The 23073-nt window shown below is 34.2% G+C and overlaps 4 non-coding genes and 2 pseudogenes across 4 annotated transcripts; all 6 read right to left on the bottom strand.

Moving 5' to 3' along the window:
* Nucleotides 1–1866: 1866 nt before the first annotated feature.
* LOC112629564 lies at nt 1867–1943 on the bottom strand (annotated as a pseudogene).
* A 1493-nt stretch (nt 1944–3436) lies between these two features.
* Nucleotides 3437–3511, bottom strand: LOC112629573. The gene has a single exon (XR_003120670.1). It is a non-coding gene; the product is annotated as a small nucleolar RNA SNORD113/SNORD114 family (small nucleolar RNA).
* Nucleotides 3512–4807: 1296 nt separating this feature from the next.
* Nucleotides 4808–4885, bottom strand: LOC112629576 (annotated as a pseudogene).
* A 1629-nt stretch (nt 4886–6514) lies between these two features.
* Nucleotides 6515–6589, bottom strand: LOC112629572. Its single transcript, XR_003120669.1, has one exon. It is a non-coding gene; the product is annotated as a small nucleolar RNA SNORD113/SNORD114 family (small nucleolar RNA).
* A 6820-nt stretch (nt 6590–13409) lies between these two features.
* Nucleotides 13410–13481, bottom strand: LOC112629574. Its single transcript, XR_003120671.1, has one exon. It is a non-coding gene; the product is annotated as a small nucleolar RNA SNORD113/SNORD114 family (small nucleolar RNA).
* Nucleotides 13482–22673: 9192 nt separating this feature from the next.
* Nucleotides 22674–22745, bottom strand: LOC112629581. Its single transcript, XR_003120675.1, has one exon. It is a non-coding gene; the product is annotated as a small nucleolar RNA SNORD113/SNORD114 family (small nucleolar RNA).
* Between the last annotated feature and the right edge of the window lie 328 nt (nt 22746–23073).

Below are 23073 nucleotides of genomic sequence, written 5' to 3'. Positions count from 1 at the left end.
CTATGAAATATGAAACATTTCTGAAAATTAAATTCCTTCTACCTTTTTAAAAAATAAGTCTCTATTGTGCTGAAATGGGTCAGTCCTACTCCTTGGCCTACAACACATTCTTATTATTGGTTGTTACTTGATGTTTTTATTTTTGTGTATATGGCCTTTTGTTCCTTTCTTCGATAATCACACATGAACCAACCGCATAACCCACCAACAGAAACTCCATTACTAACATTGCTTCTTACCACAGAAGAAATCGTCATGCTCTTCACCTTGGAGAAATGACCAAATCCAATCTCATCTAGTCTTTCTGGAGGAAAAGGCAGATTTTTATAAGAATAAAAAGTATACATTTTTAAATCCATTTTTAAGTAGAAGTTAGTTCTCCATTACTAGATGGATTACAAACATTGGTTTGTGTCAAATTTTAATCATCAACCCAACAGTTCTTTTTCATGTACTGACTTAATTCTTAGCATGAAATAATATCATGAACATTTTCAAATCTACCACCCAGCACAAGAAGAGCAATTTTCAATATCTGCCTAGGTATTCCTAGCATGAAGGGAAGACACATTTTTAATGAGGAAAACTTTTGTACTATAAGATGAATTTAAATTGTTGTTTTATAACATAATCTGACCAGTGGGCCACAGTTATTTTAATTCAAGCCATTTACTGATTCGTTTATTTACTCATCTATTTAATAACTCAAAAAATAATTTAATTATCTACTCTCTTTTCTAAAGAAAACTCAAAATGGTGAAGTCACCTGCTACCTAAAATTAAATACTATTACCTGCAACTGTTCCTATTAGCCCTGTATGTGCTGTTGGAACGTTCCTCAGTGACACAAATGTTCTCTATTGGCGATTCTGAAATGGTGGTCACTTGTGACCTGTGGCTTGGGGTGTGACTAGTGCGATTGAGGAACTGAATTTTTATTTTTTAATTAATTTCCATTTAAATGTTAATAGCAAAATATGTCTAGAGAGTGGGTCTTTACAACCCTTCCAAAGGAAGGAGGGTCCTGGACCTTTTTTGTGTAAGTGGACTTCAAGAGGATAGACAAGATTAATCACACCCCTTCACACATTACATACGCTTCTCACTAGTCCATGATCTACCCTCTTTTAAATAAGGGATGGAGATATAAAATGATTCTTTTACTCATAATAATAATGCCACTATTCATGAATTCAAAGGACACTGGACAAAAGCCCTTTATGACACTAGCATCTAGTTATTCACTTATTACTCATAAAAGTCATGAAAATGCATTTGCATTTTTCTTTTTAAATAATAATGAGCAAACATAAGAGGATTTTTAGTTATTACATTCAAATTTTCAATGTTCATCCTTAGACTTTCTCCACACTTTACAACCTAATCATTAGTATTTTAATGTCTATTATTAATTATATTAAATTATTGTTTATTATAAAAATTTAAGCTAATATATTTAGCATGATTTGTAATTGTTATTATTGAAGATAAATATTAACTTTATTGGCTAATATTTATTATATTAACTATTATTCAACTAAATACATCATTTAAGTATATGTTTTATCCTTTTCTAAATCAAACAAGACATGCAACCAGAAACTTGCCACTAACTCGGAACACTGAATGCATATCTATCTATATGCTCTCGAAGGAGGAGCAGATTTATTTTATTTAAACTCAAAACATCATTAGCTCCTTTCATGATTGAATGAGATGTAGCCTTCCTTGTCTTTATTTGTATTTTTCTTTATTCATTCATTGATTTACTTATAATACAATCCATACCCATTAACCAAAAAGTACCAAGAACACATTCCTTGAATATGTCTAACTTTCTCTCGAAGCACATTTCCCATAGATAGAACGGACCTCAGAGATACAGACAGGGTATAATCAGAATATTTGATTCAGATGCCCCACGCATACTCATCATTGATCCAGACTTGGTATTCTGTGCTTTCATTCAAATATACTGTTCTTGATTTATGCATTGGTTCACTAATAGTAAAATCACTATCCATGAATTACAGGGTTAAAAGATCCTTGAAGATGTAACTATGTCTGTAAGATTCATATTCCACAGAACTAGAGGACTGGCTCTCTCTGTAATGAGCCTGAGTGTTACAAAGGTGAATTAATTCATTTCCACAAATTGCACCACGTCAATTCCATATTAGCCATTAGTCCATGGTTGGGCTTTTTTCATTTAACATTCATATTTTTAAGACGGTACTATGGTTATATCATGGTTTAACTACCAAGTTATACCACAGTTATAGGCAAGATGTTCCATTTTCTTATGTTCTTCCCTCAATTAGTTAACAGTCAATAACAATCACAATGGGGAAGTGTTTAAATCCACTATGGTACAAAAACAGCATATTAAGGCATTCTGAAAATGACAGAAATACCTTTCAACTTTTTGTCCTAATGAATTTGGTTGTGCTGAAATGGATTAATCACAATTCTTAATTCATAACACATTTCTACCATTGGTCCATGCATAACCACCTTTGACTCATTTATGTATGTAGCCATTTATTCCTTTGAAATAATTCAATGAATAAACATGATCAAGTTTCCCAAGCAAGAACATAAAGTTTGATTTTTACTTACATTGGTCTCTTCTCTGCTGATTCACAGAGATAAAGGCAAGATCTTCACTAGAAGATTATAATTAAATCAGGTAGAGTGCGTTCATTCTGCAGTATAAAACACAAATTTTAAAAAGAATCAAATACTATATTTTAGCTCTTTAAAATGAATCATAGTTGTGTAGTAAACAATCATAAACCTTGTTTTGTACCCTATTCTGAACACTTGAGAAGGGTGAGCACTGCTTTCTATTTATTAACTTACATAAATTGTTTTTGTCAAGATGAAATATCTCCACTATGAAATTTTTTGTTTTAGACAATATAATAAACACTGTGAATCTAGTACCAAACCTGTTTGTTTGCTTAAGTAAAATTCCATAAAAGATTGAATTAATCATGAGTGTGGTTGTATGTAGATATCATCGTTCCATGCTCTCCCTCTCTCAATTACAGTTACTCAGTCAACTATTTATTTATGTAAATGTATTTCCTTTTCCTTAATAAAATGATCAATCAGCAACCTGCCTCAACACAGAACAAAAACATTCAGTCTTGTGCACAGAAGACCATATGCTCCTTACCAAAATGATAAGAGTCTTAACTACTAATTTATTGGGACTAAGAATCTCAAAATTGTTTCAATAATAATCCATGTTGCATTACATGCCTTAAGAGACAAGTGCATGCATACTTTTCTTACTCTCATTGATAAAATTCTATACTCATGGACTAAGTTTATTATAATAATGTAATTCATACCCTCAAACCACAAAAGGCCCATGAACAAGGTCCTATAGACTCATTTCCCATGAAGAATAAAGAGGTGTCTCTTCGTAATGGACCTCAGAGTTGCAGATGGGTTTAATCAAAATTGTTGTTTCAGAAACCCCATGACATTCATCACTGGTCCATAATGTGCATTTTTTTCATGCATTGATCAACCTATTGACTCACAAATAATGATGCAATCAAAAATCCCCAAAACAAGATCATTACATTTTAGGCTCTTGGCCCATAGAGCTACAGACTACATTTCTTAGGCAATGACACTTAAAGATGCACATGTGAATTGCTCAACGCCCCTGCATGCTCTCAATTCACATTCAGCATTCAATCTGATATAGCCCACTTCTATTTAATATGTATATATGTCGAAGATGGTCCGATAAAAAACAATGAAATCACTATATTCCATATTCTTATGGGCTGCCCCAAAACAGATGTCAGCCAGGATCTCTACCCATAAGGGAATGTGTAAAATAACCATGGCATAAAATAAAGAATAATGCTGAGCTGCTCTGAGAATAAGTTAACTTTTGTCTTCTTTTATAATCACCTCAGTTGTGACAATTTAGATTAAACATAATTAATGGTTCATTACACATTCCCATCATTGGTCTATTTGGGGTGTTTTATTTCTTTCATGTATGTAGACATTGATTCATTTGAAATCCTTTAGCTAACACCCAAGAACAAACCATTCAAAGAAAGAACATGAAATAAGGCACTTACTTATATTTGTCTCTATGCTCCTTACTCAGGATAACAATTCTTTCTTAAATTATTAAATCAGTTAGCCTATGTCCACTCTGGAGAGAAAAAGGCAGATTTAGAATAGATATAGGGTTTTTTCAACGGACGTTAGACAAGCAGAACTAGATAACAATAAACCTTGGCTCAAAAATGCAATGTTTTTCAGGCCAGTATTGAACTTTTAGTTTTAAATAGTATAATAGACACTATTGAGTTCATCACCTAGCCCAAGAATAAGATCTATAATGATTATGAATATTTGTCTATATAAAAATCTGTTAAGTAGATATCACTTAACGGATTTCTGGCTGATGCAAACACTTTCCCTTTTCTTAATTAAAAAAAAAAAAGCAAACTATAAAAATCAAAAAATTGTCTCAACTGCAGATACAATATGTTCCATATAATAGGATTTTACCTCAGATTAATAAATATACTTGCTTTATTGCCAGTGTTAATATTTATAATACTTTTTCATTGTACTCAAAGAATAGTTCCTTAAGTAGGCCTGTTAATCTCTTATGTACACATTTCTCTATTTATGCATTGAATTCGCTTAAAATAATACATTCCATACCTTTGAACTAGAAAACCTCAGGAACAAGTTTTACTGAATTTTCCTAACTTCTATTAGGAAATTTCTACAGAGAATATTGGCTGGTTCTCAATCAATAACAGATCTCAGAGTTACACAGAGGGCTTAATCAAAAGTGTTGATTCAGACCCCTCCACCAATACTCATCATTGATCCAGGCTGGGCATTCTATTTCTTCATTCATTTATACCTTCTTGAACTGACTCAGTCATTCATAGTTTCAGGAATAATAATTATATGATCAATATTCCTTAATGACACAAAACTGAGAACAAAAGGCTTTAACAGAACCAAGATCTGTTTATTACTCCCATTCACGCAGAACAAATAGACTAGATCATATTTCGTGATGAACCTCAAGTTTACACATATTCATCAGCGACTCTGCTGCAGTTAAATCTCATACTTGTGATTGGTGTCTACCAGCTTCTCTTCCACTTGATTTGTCTACTCATTAATGTGGGTGCAAACCATGCACCTACCATGAGAGCCCACAATTGAGCAAATTAATACATAATATCTTCCAAGGTACCTCTACCTCAAAAAGTCAACAACTTAAATGTTTGTCAGTGAAGGAATATGTTAAGCAACTATAGCAGAAACATTAAATGGGAATTGAAATTACTCTGGCAATATATGAAATGCTCTTCATTTATTTAACAATGGTCTTCAGTTGGGTTGGGTTGAATGAATCATAAATTTTTGTTGATGACACATTACAATCATAAGTCCATGGCTGGCATTCCTTAATTTCATGTGTTATTTAGCCATTTATTTTATCAAAATAATGCAGTGTGTTCCCATGAATGAATACCCTCCAAGCCCAAAACATCAATTTGATGTTTACTTACATCAGTCATTCTGTTCTTCAGTCCACCAAATAACAATAATAGTCTTCATGATTAGAGAATAATAAAACCAGCTACCTGGTTTTCATTCTATAGAGAAAAATAAAGCCTTGTTTCAAAAACATTTTAAAAGGCTCTTTTTAAAAGCCTCTTTTAAAAAACATTTTTCTAAGAAACTATATTACTACAACTTGGAAAGGCCCATATATGTATTCCAAAAACAATGAAAGAGCCTAGAGTTTTTCTTAGAATGTCTGTCATGAAAAAAGAACATGAATCATATTCTCATATCATAACATTTGTTCCTAATTGGTCCATGGTTTGCTGACTCTAAAATACAAACAGAGACATAGAAGTGCACCTTCCTTCTCATATACAAAAGACATCAGTATCTGTGCTCTCACAGCACTGGACAAGAACACTGAGGAATATTTACATCTGTCTAGAGTCATTGCCCTCAGGAAGAACAGATTATGTTTCTTTTTTTATTTGTTTAATAAAAATCCATTAAAAATTAGATTAATGCACTCATCATTGGTCTCTGTTTGGTCTCAATTGAGTGGTTATTTAACCAACTATTTATATGATTAAAGATGTTTCATTTTCTTAATAAAACAGTCAGCAACCCCCCACCAACACAGAACAAAAACCCTGACTCTTGCATACAAATGACCATATGCTCCCTACCAGAATGGTAGAAGCCTTGGCTATTAATTTATTGGGACTCTCAGATAAGTTTTAATAATAATCCATGTTTCATTACATTCACTGATAATAAGCACATGACTTATGCTTTTTGTTTTACTCATTGATAAATTTTTAATTCATGGGCTGATTTTATAACAAAAATGCAATCCATTCCCAAGAACCACAAAGTCCAAGGACAAGGTACCGTAAGCTCACTTCCCAAAAAAGGAATAATTACGTGTCTCTTTGTAATGGACCTCAGAGTTGCATATGGGTTTAATCAAAAATCCTGTTTCAGATACCCCATGGTACTCATCATTGGTCCAAGCACGTTTTTCTTCCTTTATATCATTCATTTATTATTCATTGGTTCATGAATAATAAAATAAACACAAAATTCTAGGAATAAGATATTCCCATTAGTGGCTCTCTCCCTAAAGACTAGGTCTCCTTTTACAATGGACCTCAGAAAACGTGTGTGATTAATTGACATCCATGCTTCATACCAAATCCACATTCACCATTATTTCTTCCGTAGTCTTAGTCAATTTGCCCATGTTTTAAAGACAGTGCAATGAAAAGTGATAAAACCACCATCTTCCAACACTGACAATGTCTTCCATATTCTCTCAGGCTGCCACACAAAGAGTTATCAGCCAGGACCATACCAATATGGAAAAGATTAAATCATCTGTGGTAGAAAATAAGATACAATGTTCAATAATTGTGAATATAAATGGTCTAACTACTATATTTTTGTCACTTCAGTTGTGCCAAATTATATTAAACATATTTTCAGAACACATTTCCATCACTGGTCCATTCCTGGTGATTTTAATTTCTGTTATAGATATTGATTCCTTTGAAATACCACTGAACACTCCTGAACAAAGCATCCAAACCAATGACATGAACTTGAGGTGGTAACTTACATTAGTATCTATATTCTTTACCCCACGGATCTAACTGCCAAGATTTTGTTTCTTAGAAAATGAATGTCATCTATCCTGTGGTTGCTACGTGGAAGAAAAGTAGACTTATCCTAGAAGAACAAGAAGAAATAAAAGGCATCTTTACAGGAAAAAAAGAAGTGAGATTGTCTCTATTTGCTGGTGACATGATTTTATATACAGAAAATCCAAACTACCTCACAAAAAACAGTTAGAACTGACTTCTGTAAAACTGCAGGATAGAAAATCAACAAAAAAAAATTCAGTAATGACTCCATATGCTAATAGGTAATTAACTTAAAAGGAAATGAAGAAAATAAGCCCATTTACAATAGCACCAAAAATATTGTCTAAATTTAACCAAGATAGTGAAAGACCTGTATATTGAAAACTATAAAACACTAGTGAAAGAAATTGAAGAAAACACAAATAAATGGAAAGATACCCTGTGTTCATGGGCTGAAAGAACTAAGATTGTTAAAATGTCTATGCTACCTAAACCCATCTACAGGTTCAATTCAATTCCTATTAAAATTTGAATGTCATTTTTCATAGAAATAGGGGGAAAATCCTTAAATCCATATAGAACCACAAAAGACACTGAATAGCCACATACAAAAACTCTTGAGCAAAAAGAACAAAGCTGGAGGCATTACAATCCCTCACTTCAAAATATATTATAAAGTGATTATAATCAAAACAGCATAATACTGACATAAAAACAGATACGTCAGCCAATGGAGCAGAATTAAAAGTTCATAAATAAACTCACACATTTACAATCAATTGATTTTAGATAAAGGTGCCAAGAGCACACAATGGGAAAAAGACAGTATCTTCAATAAATGGTGTTGGGAAAACTGATTATCAACATGCAGAATGAAATTAGATCCTTATCTCACCCAATATACAAAAATCAACTCAAAATGGATTAAAAACTTCAACATAAAATCTGAAACTATAAAACTACTAGAGGAAAAGCTCCACAACATTGGTCTAGACAATGATTTTTTTAATATGACCCCAAAAACACAGACAACGAAAGTAAAAATAGACAAGTAGAATGTCATCAAATTAAAAACCAAATTAAAATTGTTTCCAGCAAAGGAAACAATTAACAGAATGAAGAGACAACTTCCAAGTCAGGAAAAAAAATGTGCAAACCATACATCTCATAGGCGTTAATATGCAAAATATATAAGGAACACAAACAATTCAATAGCAAGAAAACCCAATTTAAAAATAGACACAGGATTTGGACAGATATTTTCCCAAAGAAGACATACTAATGGCCAACAGATACATAAAAAAATTATCAGTCACTCTAATCACTAGGGAAACACAAATTAAAATCACAATGAGATACCATCTCTTATCTTTTAGAATGGATTTCATCAAAAAAAATGAAAGGTAACAAATGATGGCAAGGATGCAGAGAAAAGGGAACTCTTCTATATTGTTGGTAGGAATGTAGTTTAGTATAGCCATTGTGGAAAAAGTTATGGAGGTTCCTCAAAAATAAAAATAAAAAATAGAACTACCATATGATCCAGAAACCCTACCCAAAGAAACCAAAATCAATATGTCAAGGGGATATCTGCATTCTTATGTTTATTGCACCATTATTCATGATAGGCAAGATATGGAACCAACTTAAGGTCCACCAAGGGATGAATGAACAAATTGTGGAATATACACACAATGTAATACTATTCATCCTTTTAAAAGAAGAAAATTCTGTCATTTGTGACAGTGTGGATGAACATGGAGGATATTACGCTGAGTGAAATAAGCCAGGCACACAAAGACAAATGCCACATATTCTCTGAGCTGAACTCATAGAAGTAGTGATTAGGATGATGGTTAATGGAGGATGGGGTGAGAGTAAGGGAGGGAATGGGGGGTTGTTGATCACAGAGTACAAAGTCTCAGATAGACAGGAGGAATAAGTTTGACATCTACTGCAAAGCAGGATGACTACAGTCAATGAAACTGTGCTGGGTATTTCAAAATAAGAGAGTAAATTTCAAATGTCTCACAATAAAAATGATAAGTAAACAATAAAAATGATGGATATGTTAACTAGCTTGGTTCAATCATTTCACATTGTACACCTATATCAAAACATCCCATTGTACCCCACAGATGTATACAATTATATTTTAACATTTAAAATAATATTAATATTAAATTTTTTTTTTTTTTTTTTTTTTTGAGATGGAGTCTCGCTCTGTCGCCCAGGCTGGAGTGCTGTGGCCGGATCTCAGCTCACTGCAAGCTCCTCCTCTCGGGTTCCCGCCATTCTCCTGCCTCAGCCTCCTGAGTAGCTGGGACTACAGGCGCCCGCCACCTCGCCCGGCTAGTTTTTTGTATTTTTTAGTAGAGACGGGGTTTCACCGTGTTAGTCAGGATGGTCTCGATCTCCTGACCTCGTGATCCACCCGTCTCGGCCTCCCAAAGTGCTGGGATTACAGGCTTGAGCCACCGCGCCCGGCCTAATATTAAATTTTAAAAAGAAAAGAAGATCTAAAATTATTAATCTAAGTCTCCATCTTAGAAAAAAGAGCAAATTAAATCTGAAGTAAGCAGAAGGAGGAAAGAACAAAAACTAGAGCAGAAATCATTGAGACTAAAAAGAGAAAATCAGTAGAGAACAATCATCAATAACCAGAAAAAATGGGTTCTTTGGAAAGTTCAACAAAATCAAAAAGCCTCTAGACAGCTAAGAAAAAAAAGAAAAGTCACAAATTACTAATATTAGAAAGAAAGGACATCACTACAGACCCCATGGACATTAAGTGGATAATAAGGGAATAATATAAGCAACTCTATGCCCACAAATTTGATGACATTAAAGAAATGCACCAATTCCTTGAAAGATACAATCTGCCAAAACTCACACAAGAAAAACTATTTGAATAGGCCTATATCTATTAAAACAAATTTAATCAACAGTTAACTCTCCAAAACAGAAAACACCAGATATGGATGGATTTATAGATTAATTCTTCCAAACACTTAAGAAGAAATTATACCAATTCTATACTCTCTTTCAGAAGATAAACTACTTCCTAACTCGCTCCCAAAGGCCAGCATTACCCAAATACCAAAACCATTAAAAAATATTCAAAGAAAAGAAAAACTACAGGCCAATATCTCTCATGAACATACCTGTCAAAATTCTCAAAAAATATGAACACCACAACCAAGTAGAATTTGTCACGGATATGCAAGCTTGGCTCAACATTTCAAAATCAGTTAATTAATCCATTACATCAACAGACAAAGGGAAAAATATCACAAGATCATATCAATAAATATAGAAAAGCATTTGACAAAATTCAACACTCACTCATGATTAAAAAATAAGGCCAGGCATGGTGGCTTATGCCTATAATCTCGATACTCGGGGAGACCAAGATGGGCGGATCACTTGAGGCCAGGAGTTTGAGACCAGCCTGGCCAACATGACAAAGCCCCGTCTCTACTAAAAATACAAAAACGAGTTGGGGCATGGTGGCACATGCCTGTAATCCCAGCTACTTAGGAGGCTTGTACATGTACCTTCTGCTTAATTTTGCCGTGAACCCAAAATTACTCTAAAAAATATAAAGTCTCTGGCCTGGGGTGGTGGCTCACCCCTGTAATCCCAACACTTCGGGAGGCCCAGGCGGACAGATTGTCTGAGCTCAGGAGTCAAGATGGTGAAACCCTGTCTCTACTAAAATACAAAAAATTAGCCGGGCGTGGCAGCATGTGCCTGTAATCCCAGCTACTCAGGAGGCTGAGGCAGAACGGCTTGAGTCCAGGAGGCAGAGGTTGCAGGGAGCCAAGATTGCACCACTGCACTCCAGCCTGGGCGATCTGACCTCAGGTGATCCGCACACCTCAGTCTCCCAAAATGCTGAGATTACAGGTGTGAGCCACAGGGCCCGGCCTAATTTGTCTGTATTTTAAATATGGGACAATAAATGACCACAAGCACACCATCTTACCCCACAATAGGAACACTGACAATATAAACCATTGTCTATGTGCTGCCCTTAAACATTCAACAGATTGGCCAAGCGAGGTGGCTCATGCCTGCAATCTCAGTACTTTGGGAGGCCAAGGCAGGCATATCATGAGGTCAAGAGATTGAGACCATCCTGGCCAACATGGTGAAACCCTGTCTCCACTAAAAATACAAAAATTGGCTGGGCATGTTGGCGCGTGTTTGTAGTCCTAGTTACTTGGGAGGCTGAGACAGGAGAATCACTTGAACCTGGGAGGCGGAGATTGCAGTGATCCCCAGCATGGTGACAGAGAGAGACTCCGTCTCAAAAAAAAATATATATATATATATGTGTGTGTGTGTGTGTGTGTGTGTGTGTGTGTGTGTATGTTCAACAGATTAGGTCACTTGAGGAAATGTAATTTAGCTGGGGTGCAAAAATAAAATGGAATAATCCTCAACTCTAAAAGTCATTTAAAAACTTCCTTATTTTCTTTAATGTTCTCAGTTGTGTCGAATGGAAATAGAATTTTGTTTTTGTTTACAATCATTTCTATCACTGGGCAACGCACAGAGCTTTTTTTTTTTTTTGAGACGGAATCTCACTCTGTTGCCCAGGCTGGAGTGCAGTGGCGCCATCTCGGCACAGAGCTTTTTTACTTTATTTAAAAATGTGCCCATTTATTTCTCTAAAATAATAAAAAGCATGAACAACTCCCCACAAATCAAGAAGACAAAAATTCACTTAAATCCATTCCTACACTTTTTACCCACAGAAGTAAGAGCCATAATTTTCACCACTGAAAAATAATTAAATCAGGTATGGTGCATCTATTGTGTAAAGTAAGAGCAGATTTAAGAAAGAACAGCCTACATGCATTTAAATCTTTCAAGGGGCATTTGTAGGACTGTACAAGATTAATTATAAACTCTCATTCACACCACATTGTAATCAGTGGCCAAAGAATGGCCTGGAATATTATTTACTGATTTATCTGGCACCCAACACAAGAATAAAAGCTATTACAAGTATCCATCTATGTGTTTTCTACCCAGATGGTAAAAGTCTAGAACTTTATTCCCAATAATGGATCTCATTTATACAATACAGAATTAGGTAAATTTAAACACTTTTTTATGGTAAAATTTCGCCAAAATAGTCCATGCTAGACTCTACTTTATGTATCTCTTTATTCATTTTTTGTTTCGCTTATTCATTTAGTAAGCATTCATGAACAATTATTTGTTTTTTCAGAGAAAACACAGTATGATCAGCCCATCAACAACCCAGAATTGTAATACAATTAAATGCAACTATACACATGAACCTGACCCCGTATGGGAAGAGCCTAGTTTTAGGTCTTTTTGTTTTGCTTTTTTTTTTACCCAAACATCAGTAAGATACTACAGGATAAATAATTCACACTTTTTTAACACATGCTCCTCTTCAGTCCATGTTGTACCTCAGTGGTTCTCAACTGGGGCCAGTGTTGCCCCCCACAGATGAAATTTGCCAAAGTCTGAAGAAATGTTTGATTGTCACACTGGGAGGAGGGTCAATATTGGCATCTACTGAGTAGAAGCCAATGAAGTTACTACACATCCTACAATATACAAGACAATCCTGCACCATAGAGAATTACCCAAAATGTCCATACAGCCAAAGTCAAAAAACACTGCTTTATGTTCCTCAAATAACTGAATACATTCACTCCTGTGTATACATTCACTCATATCATCAATATCTGTGAACATACAGACTGCATCAGAAATATGAATGGCATTAACACCTGTCCATTTGCTCATTACTCCCAGACTAGATCATATTTTCTTGTGTTCATTAAGAAACAGCACCACCTAAATAATGCAGGACAAACAACATTGATTTCTAGGTACTTATCTCTCTATATATACTCCTTACCCAAATAAGTATCAGATTTAATCAATTTATGTTGAAACTGAGTGCTTCAGAAGTGTGTTAATAATAATAAATACATTATACATTCTCATAATTAGGCCACATATGGCTCTACTTGTCTTCCTTTATTTACATATTTGTTTCATTTTTCATTTACTAAATCTTTTCTAGTAATACAATCCACACCTATGAACCTCAACCGCCTAAGAACAAAATCCCAAATAATTCTAACTTCTACTATAATATCATTTACCATATAGGTGTTAACTAGGTCTCCTCTTGTAATGGACCTCAGAGTTACAGGGTTTAATCAAAATCATCGATTCAGACACCCCAGAATACTCATCATTGGTCTAGGCCTAGCATTCCTTTTTTATTCATTCATTCATACTTTATTGTTTCACTCATTGAGCCACTAACAACAAAGCCAATAGACACAAATCAAAAAAATCTAAGAATGAGATCCTTGAATATTACTGACATCTATAAACTTATTTTACATAGAAGTGACACTGCATTTTTTTAGAATGGATCTAAGCATTATACAAATAATGAACTACACTTCCTTGCTTCATACCAAACTCACATTAATATTTCATCCAGACTTTCTTGTATTTAATTTGTCCATATTTTAAAGATAGTACGTGAGGTAGCCAGCCTCCAAAATGGCTCCCAAAGCCCATGTCTCCTGGTACGCATAGCCTTGTGTAGCTTCTTTCCATATTAAATCATGACTGCCTATGTTACCAATAGAATACTGTGGAAATGATGGTGTATGACTTCTGGAGCCAGATTATAAATACTTTGAGAGTTCCACATTTCTCTGTCTTAGATTGATTGCTCTAGGGGACATCAACTGCCATGTTGTGAGGATACTCAAGCAGTCCTGAGGAAGAGTCCATTTGTGATGAAACTGTGGCTTCCCATAATCAGCACCAACTTTCCAGCCATGTAATTGAAGCAGACTCTCTAATACAGTCAAGCTTTCAGATGACTGCAACTTCATCTGACATCTTGCCTGCAACTTCACAAGAGACCCTAAGCCAAAACTGCCCCCAGTAAGCCTCTCCTGGATTCGTGCCACATAGAAACCGTGAGAAATAATAAATGTTATTGTAGTTTTAATCCATTACATTGTTCAGTAATTCATTACACAGCAAAAGATAATAATACAATAGAATGAACAACTGTGGAACCACCATCTTAACTCACAATGAGGACACTGACACTATCTTCCTCTTCCTATCTAGAGGATATTCACTCCTCTATTCACTCCTCTAGCTTCACCCTAGAGGAGTGAATAGCCTTGATCTTTAACATTAAAGAAATGTGTGTAAATCAACCATGGCACAAAATAAAATACAATATTAAAAACCTCTGAAAAATAAAAGCCCTCCATCATTTGTAATGGACCTAAGTTGGGCTGAATTAAGACTAATCATAAACTTTGGTTCACTTCCATTATTGGTTTTTGCATGGTATGCTTTTCATATATGTATATATTTAGCCGTTTATTCTTCTAACATAATTTAGTGATGAACAAGCCACCTAAACCCAGGACATGAGTTGTGACTATTATCTGCAACAGTCTCTGAGCTCCTTAACCACAGAGGTGAAACACCCATATCTTTATTGTTATTGAATAATGAGGTGTGGCATGTTCATTGTGTGAAGGAAAATACACATTTTAGAAAAAAATGAAACAGCAAAGACTTAACTCCTTTTAGAAACTCTTTTAGATTAATCATAAGCCTTGGTTCCTAACACATTCTCATTATTGAGTCAAGAATAACCATACCTTTTGGATTTATTGTTTAATTTTTAATATAATGAACCCTTAAATCCATCCAACACAAGAGTAATAAATGTAACCATTACAACTATCCATTTGTATACTCCCTAACCACATAAACACCCAAACCTCATTAATCTTTTTTAAGGGACTGTATTTGAGCATTGCTGAGAGTGTGCCATGAAGTAGTGATCCAAGATTTACCTTAATTTAAGCATTTACTGACTCACTTGTGTTCTTTCTTTTATTTAATTACCCCAAAAATAATTTGATGATTTATTCATCTTTTTTTAAAAAAAGAATAAAACCAAACAGTAATCCAGAAGTGGAATACCATTTCATGCAACTGTTGACATGCACTTTGTCCAAAGTGGGATCCATGTAGATTTCTTTTTTTTTAATCTGTAAAAATGGGTTAATTGTTATCTTTGTTTGATGACACATTGGCCAATCCTCTATATTCTTTTAAATAATTGAAACACAAACTCATTTGTTCATTCGCTTTTTACAATACATCAAAATGAATAAAATCAAAGAAACTGGACAAGAACACTGACTAATATCTGTTTGTATGCTCACTTGCCTAAAAATACAAATGGCTAGATCATTATTATTTTTTTAAATAATGTTCAGTGAACAGAATTGGATTAATAATACCTACGATCATATTCTCAATATTAGTCCACACCTGGCCTTCTTTCAATTAGGCAATTATTGGAAAAATTACTTTTAATATAAATGATTTGTTTGTTTTCTAAATAAAACCAACAACCCAACATCAGTCCAAAATTACAACAGGGACTCTCATGAAATTAGATATGTCTTTTATGGAAAATTGTAAGGGGGACTTAATCTATTTATGTTATGAAACTCAGTGCTTCAGAAAATAACAACAATTAGTAATAATCCTTGTTTCATTACAGACTTGCATAATTAGCCCATCATTAATTTCTGCATCTTTATTCTTGCACTGGTTCACTTCTCATACCATTCACAGCATGAAAAACTGAGAATCAGATCTTTGGCTATTCCTAACTTTTGCTGTAAGCCCCTTTCCCACAGAAGAAATAACTAGTTTCTTTTTTCTCTGAAAATCAAAATCTTTGATTCCATGCTAATGATTGGCTATACTTGACATACTTTATTCATCGTTTATTTCTTTATTCATTGTTCATTAATAATAGTATAATCAATTCTCATGAATCAAAAAGCTCAAAAACAACATCTGTGACTACTAATAATTGTATATATGTCCATTGAGCACAAAGCTAATAGATGAGGTCAATTTTTGCAACATATGTGTGTGTGTGTATTTGCATACATATACATATACACACACATATATGCACTTTTTGCACATATAAATTAATCAACATCCTTGTTTCATGTCAGTTCCATGCTACTCACTGGTCCACAGTTGGCCCTTTTTCAAGTGCCAAAGATGACGTAATAAATTACCAAGGAATCATAATCTTGCTGCACAACTAGAACACTGACAATATTGTCCATCTTCCTATGTGCTCCTCCCTCAAGGAATTAATTATCAGTGGAGAGGTACTTAACTGAATCACAGTGCAAAAATAAAACAGAATTTGAATCGTCTCCGAAAATGGATGAAACACCCTGTATTTTTTTTATTGAATTTTACTAGTGCTGAATCAGATTAATCATAAATCCCAATTCTGAACATATTCTTATCACTGGTCCATATTGGTGTTACCTAGTTTTATTTATTAATATATCCAGTTATTATTTTAATAAATTCAGGCAACACCTATAAACCAACCTCCCAATCCAAGAACAGTAAACGCTAATTGTTACTTACATAAATCTCTTCTCTCCTTACCCGCAGAGGTAAAAGCCAAGATCTTTAGCATTAGAGAATGATTAAACCAGTTCTTCACCATAATGTGCTCATTTGGTGAAGTAAAATACATATTTTCAAGAGAAAGAAAGACCCTACAGTTAGACTTTTTAATGGAAATTTGTTTGGCAGTATTAGATTAATCATAAACTTGGGTCACCTCATCATTGCCCAAAAATGGCACTCCTTATTTATTGACTTGTGTAGTTTGGGCTTTTAAATAATACAATGAATATCAACATGAGAATAAGAGCCATATCTATCATAAATATCTGTCTACATACTCCCTATCCATAAATTTAACAGATAGGTGATCATTTTTGGTGGATCTCACTTGTGTAAAATTAGATAAATATAAACCTTCATTTTATGGCATATTCTCATCTATGACACAGAATCTTTCTGATTTATATGTCTAGTGATTTGCTTATTTATTCATATATACAATTATGCATGGAATAAATTACATATCTGTTTTTCTAAAGAATTACTCCATGGAAATTTCAATGTATGCTTTACCCAAAGCAGGGGCAACCTGGAACTCTATTTATCTGGATAACATTAGAGTATAACTGGAGTAATCATTATCTTTGGTTCATAACACATGTTCCTCATTGGCCCATGCTTGACCTTCCCTTAAGTAATTGATCTAGATATGAACAACCTCCTGTATTCCCTTAGAACAACATATCAGTAACAATGGACTCCAAGACGAAAGATACGAACTGTCAATATCTGTCTACATGTTCATAGCCCACAGCTACAGTCAACAAAATCCTCCTCTTTTAATTTTCTTAAAAATAAAACTCACTAAATAACGTTGGATTAATTATAACCCTGGTCATATGACACATTCTCAATATTGGTTCATGTTTGGCTCTATCTCAATAAAATATAGTAAACCCACTAGCAGCCCAGAACTGAAATACTCTATGATCTCTCTCTATGAACTTAACCCAAGTTAACCCAAGTTAGAAGCGCCTAGATCCCACTTTCTCTATATGGACATCAGTAGGGTAGAACGGGATTAGTCATAAGCTTGCTCCACACTGTCCAGAGTTGACCCTTGAGATATAATTATATTCATTCAACTTAAAAAACAATATATAATTACCAGAGATCTTAGATTCTATACTTGAACACAAAACAACCCACATGCTCATTACCCATAGAAATAACTGACTCTATCCCTTGCCATTTTTTGTTGTTTTTTATAAAATTCAGTAGATACAACTAGATGGATCATAACTGGTGTCATGTAACACATCCTCAAATTGGCACATATTTGCTCCTTTTCTGTTACAGTCATGTAATATTTTATGTAAATATTTTCCCTTCTTAATAAACTGACAACCAGCAACCTCTTACCAATCCAGAATGCCAACATGGACACTTAGATGCATCTATCTATGTGTTTCTGTGTGTCTGGAGCTCCTATGTACTCCAAACGACAGCTTTTGCCTATGTGTTATATTGAAATTCAGTATTCTACAAATATATTACTAGTAATACTTGTTTCATGACATGCTGTCATAAATGGTCCACATATGATAGTCTTTATCTTCACTTACACATCACTTTGTTAATGCATTCATTGATTCACTTACAATCCCTACCTAAGCACTCACTGAAGCCGAAGAACCTGAACTTCTACTCTGAACTCCACTCCCTTACAGAGAAGAGCAAGGTCTCTTTCTAATGGACTTCAGAGTTTAGGGTTTAATCAAAATTAATGATTCATATGCCCCAGAACTATTCATCACTCACTTTTTTCTCATGTATTTACTTATACACTGTTTATTGACTATGCATACTATTTCATTAATGGTTTCACCCACAAAATAATTTACATGAATCACAAAAACCCAAGAACAAGACCTCTGACTGTTGCAGAATGCTATCTCCACGCTCATTTCCCACAGAGCTGGTAGACGAGATCTCTTTTTAATTGGGACTCAGACTGTGCCTATAATTAATCAATAACCTTGCTTCCTACCCATCCCGTGTGCCACTGCTCTTTGCTCAATCGTCTTTCACTTAATTTACTCATAACTTAACAGCAGTACAATGAACAGTCTATCATCTCATTCCACAACTGGAACACCGGCAATTCGTTCCATATTTGTAGGTGCTCCCTTCCCAACAATGTAAAAGCCTAGATCTTTATTAACAGAGAAATCTTCTTAAAATATGGTGCACAATAGAGGAGAATATTAAGCAACCATGAAAATGAATACAACCTCCTCCAATTATGTTTGTAAGGGATTCCAGTTGTACCAAAATAAACTCATCTTTGTAAGGGACTTCAGCTGTACTGAAACGAATTCATCTTAACCTATGGTTCATTACATATTCCCAATATTGGTCCACGCATGGCATTGTTTAATTGGTTTTGATTTTGTTATTTTATTTTTAATTGACAGATAAAATTATGTGTATTTATAGTGTACGACATGATGTTTTGAAGTATATATACACTGTCGGTTGACTAACTCTAGCTAATTAATATAAACATTACCTCCCATAGTTGTCATTTTTGTGGCGAGAACACTTCACATCCACTCTCTCAGCATTTTTTAATTCTATTTATGTTTGAGGTAGCCATTCATTCTTTGAATTAATTCGATGGACAACATGAATAGCCCCCTTCAAAGCAAGAACAAGAACTCTGTTACTCACATGTGCCTCTCTGTTTCTTATCCACATAAGTGACAGACATGATCTCCATCACTGGATAACAAATAAGTCAGATCTGGCATATGGAATGTGGAGTGAAAACCAGATTTTAGAAAATTCAAGAAGCAGCACGGATTTAGATTTTTTAAGGGACCTAAGTCCTGTTGTACCAAATTTATATATAAAAAAAAAAACTGCAGTTTTTGTCAAATTCCCAATTAGCCTAAGAATGGCCCTGATTTTATTTATTGACTTGTTTAATTACCAATTTAGGCACTATACGGAAAACTCCTGAACCTATATCCTAAGAAAAAGATAAAAACTATGCATGTTCCAAATTCCATCACTTAAGCCCCACCCACAAAGGTAAGAACCAAGGTGATCTTTTTTATAGGTCTTCCTTGATTAGAATTGGATAAATTTATGTTCCCATTTCTTAACACATTTTCACCAATGGTCTGTGTTTGATCCTAACTTATGAATCTATTCATTTATTTGTTTATTTTTTATTCACTTATGGAACAATTTGTTAGTATTTTTATTTTCTTCAAAGAAAATGCAAAATGGCCTAAAATATTATTGCAAATAACTGATTCTATGCGCTTCATCCACAGTGTGCAGAACCCCATACCCCTTTTATTTCTACAGACACTTTTAATGATAAATTAACCTTATTCATCTATGTTTGTCCTCTTTTAAATAATCGCTTTCCTGCAATCAGTAGGACTGCTATACTCCAACAACAACAAAGCTAAAAATCTAATCAAAAACTCAATCGCTTGTATGGCAACTGCAACAAGAACAAAAAGGTACGTAGGAATATACCTAACCAAAGGGGTGAAAGATCTCTACAAGGAAAACTACAAAACACTGCTGAAAGAAATCATAGATGACACAAACAAATGAAAACAAATCCCACGTTCATGGATGGATAGAATCAATATTGTGAAAATGGCCATGCTACCAAAAGGAATCTACAGATTCAATGCAATTACCATCCAAATACCATCATTATTCTTCACAGAACTAGAAAAACTAATCCTAAAATTCATATGGAACTGAAAAAGAGCCCACATAGTCAAAGTAATACTAACAAATCTGGAGGCATTTCATTGCCCAACTTCAAACTATACTACAAAGCTATAGTCACCAAAACAGTATGATACTTGTATAAAAATAGGCACGTAGACCAATGGAAAAGGAGAGAGAACCCAGAAATAAAACCAAATACTTACAGCCAACTGACCTTCAACAAAGCAAACAAAAACATAAAGTGGGAAAAGCATACCCTACTCAACAAATGCTGCTGGGATAATTGGCCAGCCGCATGTAGAAGAATACAAAAGCCAACTCAAAATGGATCAAAGACTTAAAATCTAAGACCTGAAACCATAAAAACTCTGCAATATAACATCGGAAAAGCTCTTCTAGATATTGGCCTAGGCAAAGAGTTTTGACCAACAACACAAAAACAAATGCAACAAAAACAAAAATAAATAGATGGGACCTAATGAAACTGAAAAGCTTCTGAACAGCAAAAGAAATAATCAGCAGAGTAAACAGACACCCCTCAGAGTGGGAGAAAATACTTGCAAGCTATGATCTGACAAAGGACTAATAATCAGAAACTACAAGGAACCCAAACAAATCAGTAAAAAAACAAAAATAATCTATCAAAAAGTGGACAAAGGACATGAATAGACAATTTCCAAAACAAGATATACAAATGGCCAACAAACATATGAAAAAATGTTCAGCATCACTAATTACCAGGGAAAATGCAAATTAAAACCACAATAGGATGCCACCTTACTCCTGCAAGAATGGCCATAATTTAAAAATCAAAAGTTAATCAATGTTGGCATGGATGTGGTGAAAAGGGAACACTTTTACACTGCTGGTGGGAAGGCAAACTAGTACAACCACTATGGAAAACAGTATGGCGATTCCTTAAAGAATTAGAAGTAGAACTACCATTTAACCCAGCAATCCTACTACTGGGTATCTACCCAGAGGAAAAGAAGTCATTATATGAAAAAGACACTTGTACACGCATGTTTATAGCAACACAATTCACAATTGCAAAGATATGAAACCAGCCTACATGCCTATCAACCTGCGAGTGGATAAGGAAAATGTGTATATATATCCACCAACTGGAATACTATTCAGTCATAAAAAGGAACAAAATAATGGCATTTGCAACAACCTGGATGGAGTTGAAGACCATTATTCTCAGTGAATTAACTTAGGAATAAAACCAAACATCGTATGTTCTTACTTGTAAGTGCAAGCTAAGCTATGAGGATGCAAAGGCATAATAATGACATAATGAACTTTGGGGACTCAAGGGGAAGGCTGGTAGGGGATGAGGAATAAAAGACTACACATTGGGTACAGTGTACACTGCTCAGGTGACAGATGCACCATCACCACTAAAGAACTTACCCATGTAATCAAAAATGACCTATTCCCCCAAAACTATAAAAATAGAAAATTTTTAAAAATTGCACAATGGTTAATATATAGTAAACAATTATTGTTAGCTATATTACTAACAGTTGTATTATTTTTTATTATTTTATTATTATAGTTTTATTTTGTCATTGCTATGAGGGAAGTATTGTTCTTGATGCTACAGTTAACAAAAAAAATTCTGTCAATAAAAAATAAGCAAATAAATAAATAATCCCTTCCTTCATATGCTTAGAATAACAACATCAAAATTTGTTAACCTACATACCCTGAACAAGAGCTCTAAATAAGACTAACATCTGCCCATAAGCTCAACAGTTGGTGCCTGCTTGATCTTTCAATTAGGTAGTTCTGTAAGCAATTATTTCTGTTCCCTTCTTTTCCCTTTTCATATTAAAATACGGAACAAAATTAACAGCTGGCAACCCAGAAACATACATCTGCCCATATGTTCCTAACCAATATGGTAACAGCCTTGAACTATTTACTTACTAGAACTCAGCTTCTCAGAAATATTTAATAATAATTTATATCTCATTACATACTCTCATAATTGGTGCATATCCAGCCCTCTTTGGCTGAATTCATTGGTATGTGTCTTTATTTACTCATGCACTGATTTACTACTAATAGTAGGATTCTTATCAGATCTGCAAAATCCTAAGCACGAGATGCTTATATTCCTCACTGCAGCTACAAGCTCATGTCCCCCTGAGGCAGTAAACTAGGCTTGTTTTTACAATGAACCTCAGAGTCATATAGTTTAATCAAAATCCTCGATTCAAGCACCCCAGAGTACTTATCATTGGTTTAGTTTTGAGACTTTTTATTTATTTATACAGTTGTTTGTTGATTTAGTTCATTAATTGACTAAAAATTACTTAATCAATATTCATGAATCACAACAAAGCAAGAATAAGATATGTGAATGTTATAACTGATATATGTAGGCTAATTTCTCCAAGAGCTAATCCACCAAATCTCCTTGTACAGAGGATCTCACTGTTACACAAATGGACCAACCAAAATCCTTATGCAGTCTCACACTCAACGTGGCCCAGGCAGGGCCCTCTTTCTCTAGCCTTTCCTCAACTATTTTCAAATTTTAAATATTTAGCAAAGAACATAAAGGAACATAATG

This window comes from Theropithecus gelada, chromosome 7b, assembly GCF_003255815.1.
Source record: "Theropithecus gelada isolate Dixy chromosome 7b, Tgel_1.0, whole genome shotgun sequence".
NCBI lineage: Eukaryota > Metazoa > Chordata > Mammalia > Primates > Cercopithecidae > Theropithecus > Theropithecus gelada.
Note: the sequence above shows the minus strand (reverse complement) of the source record. Positions and strands in the feature narration are given on the sequence as shown.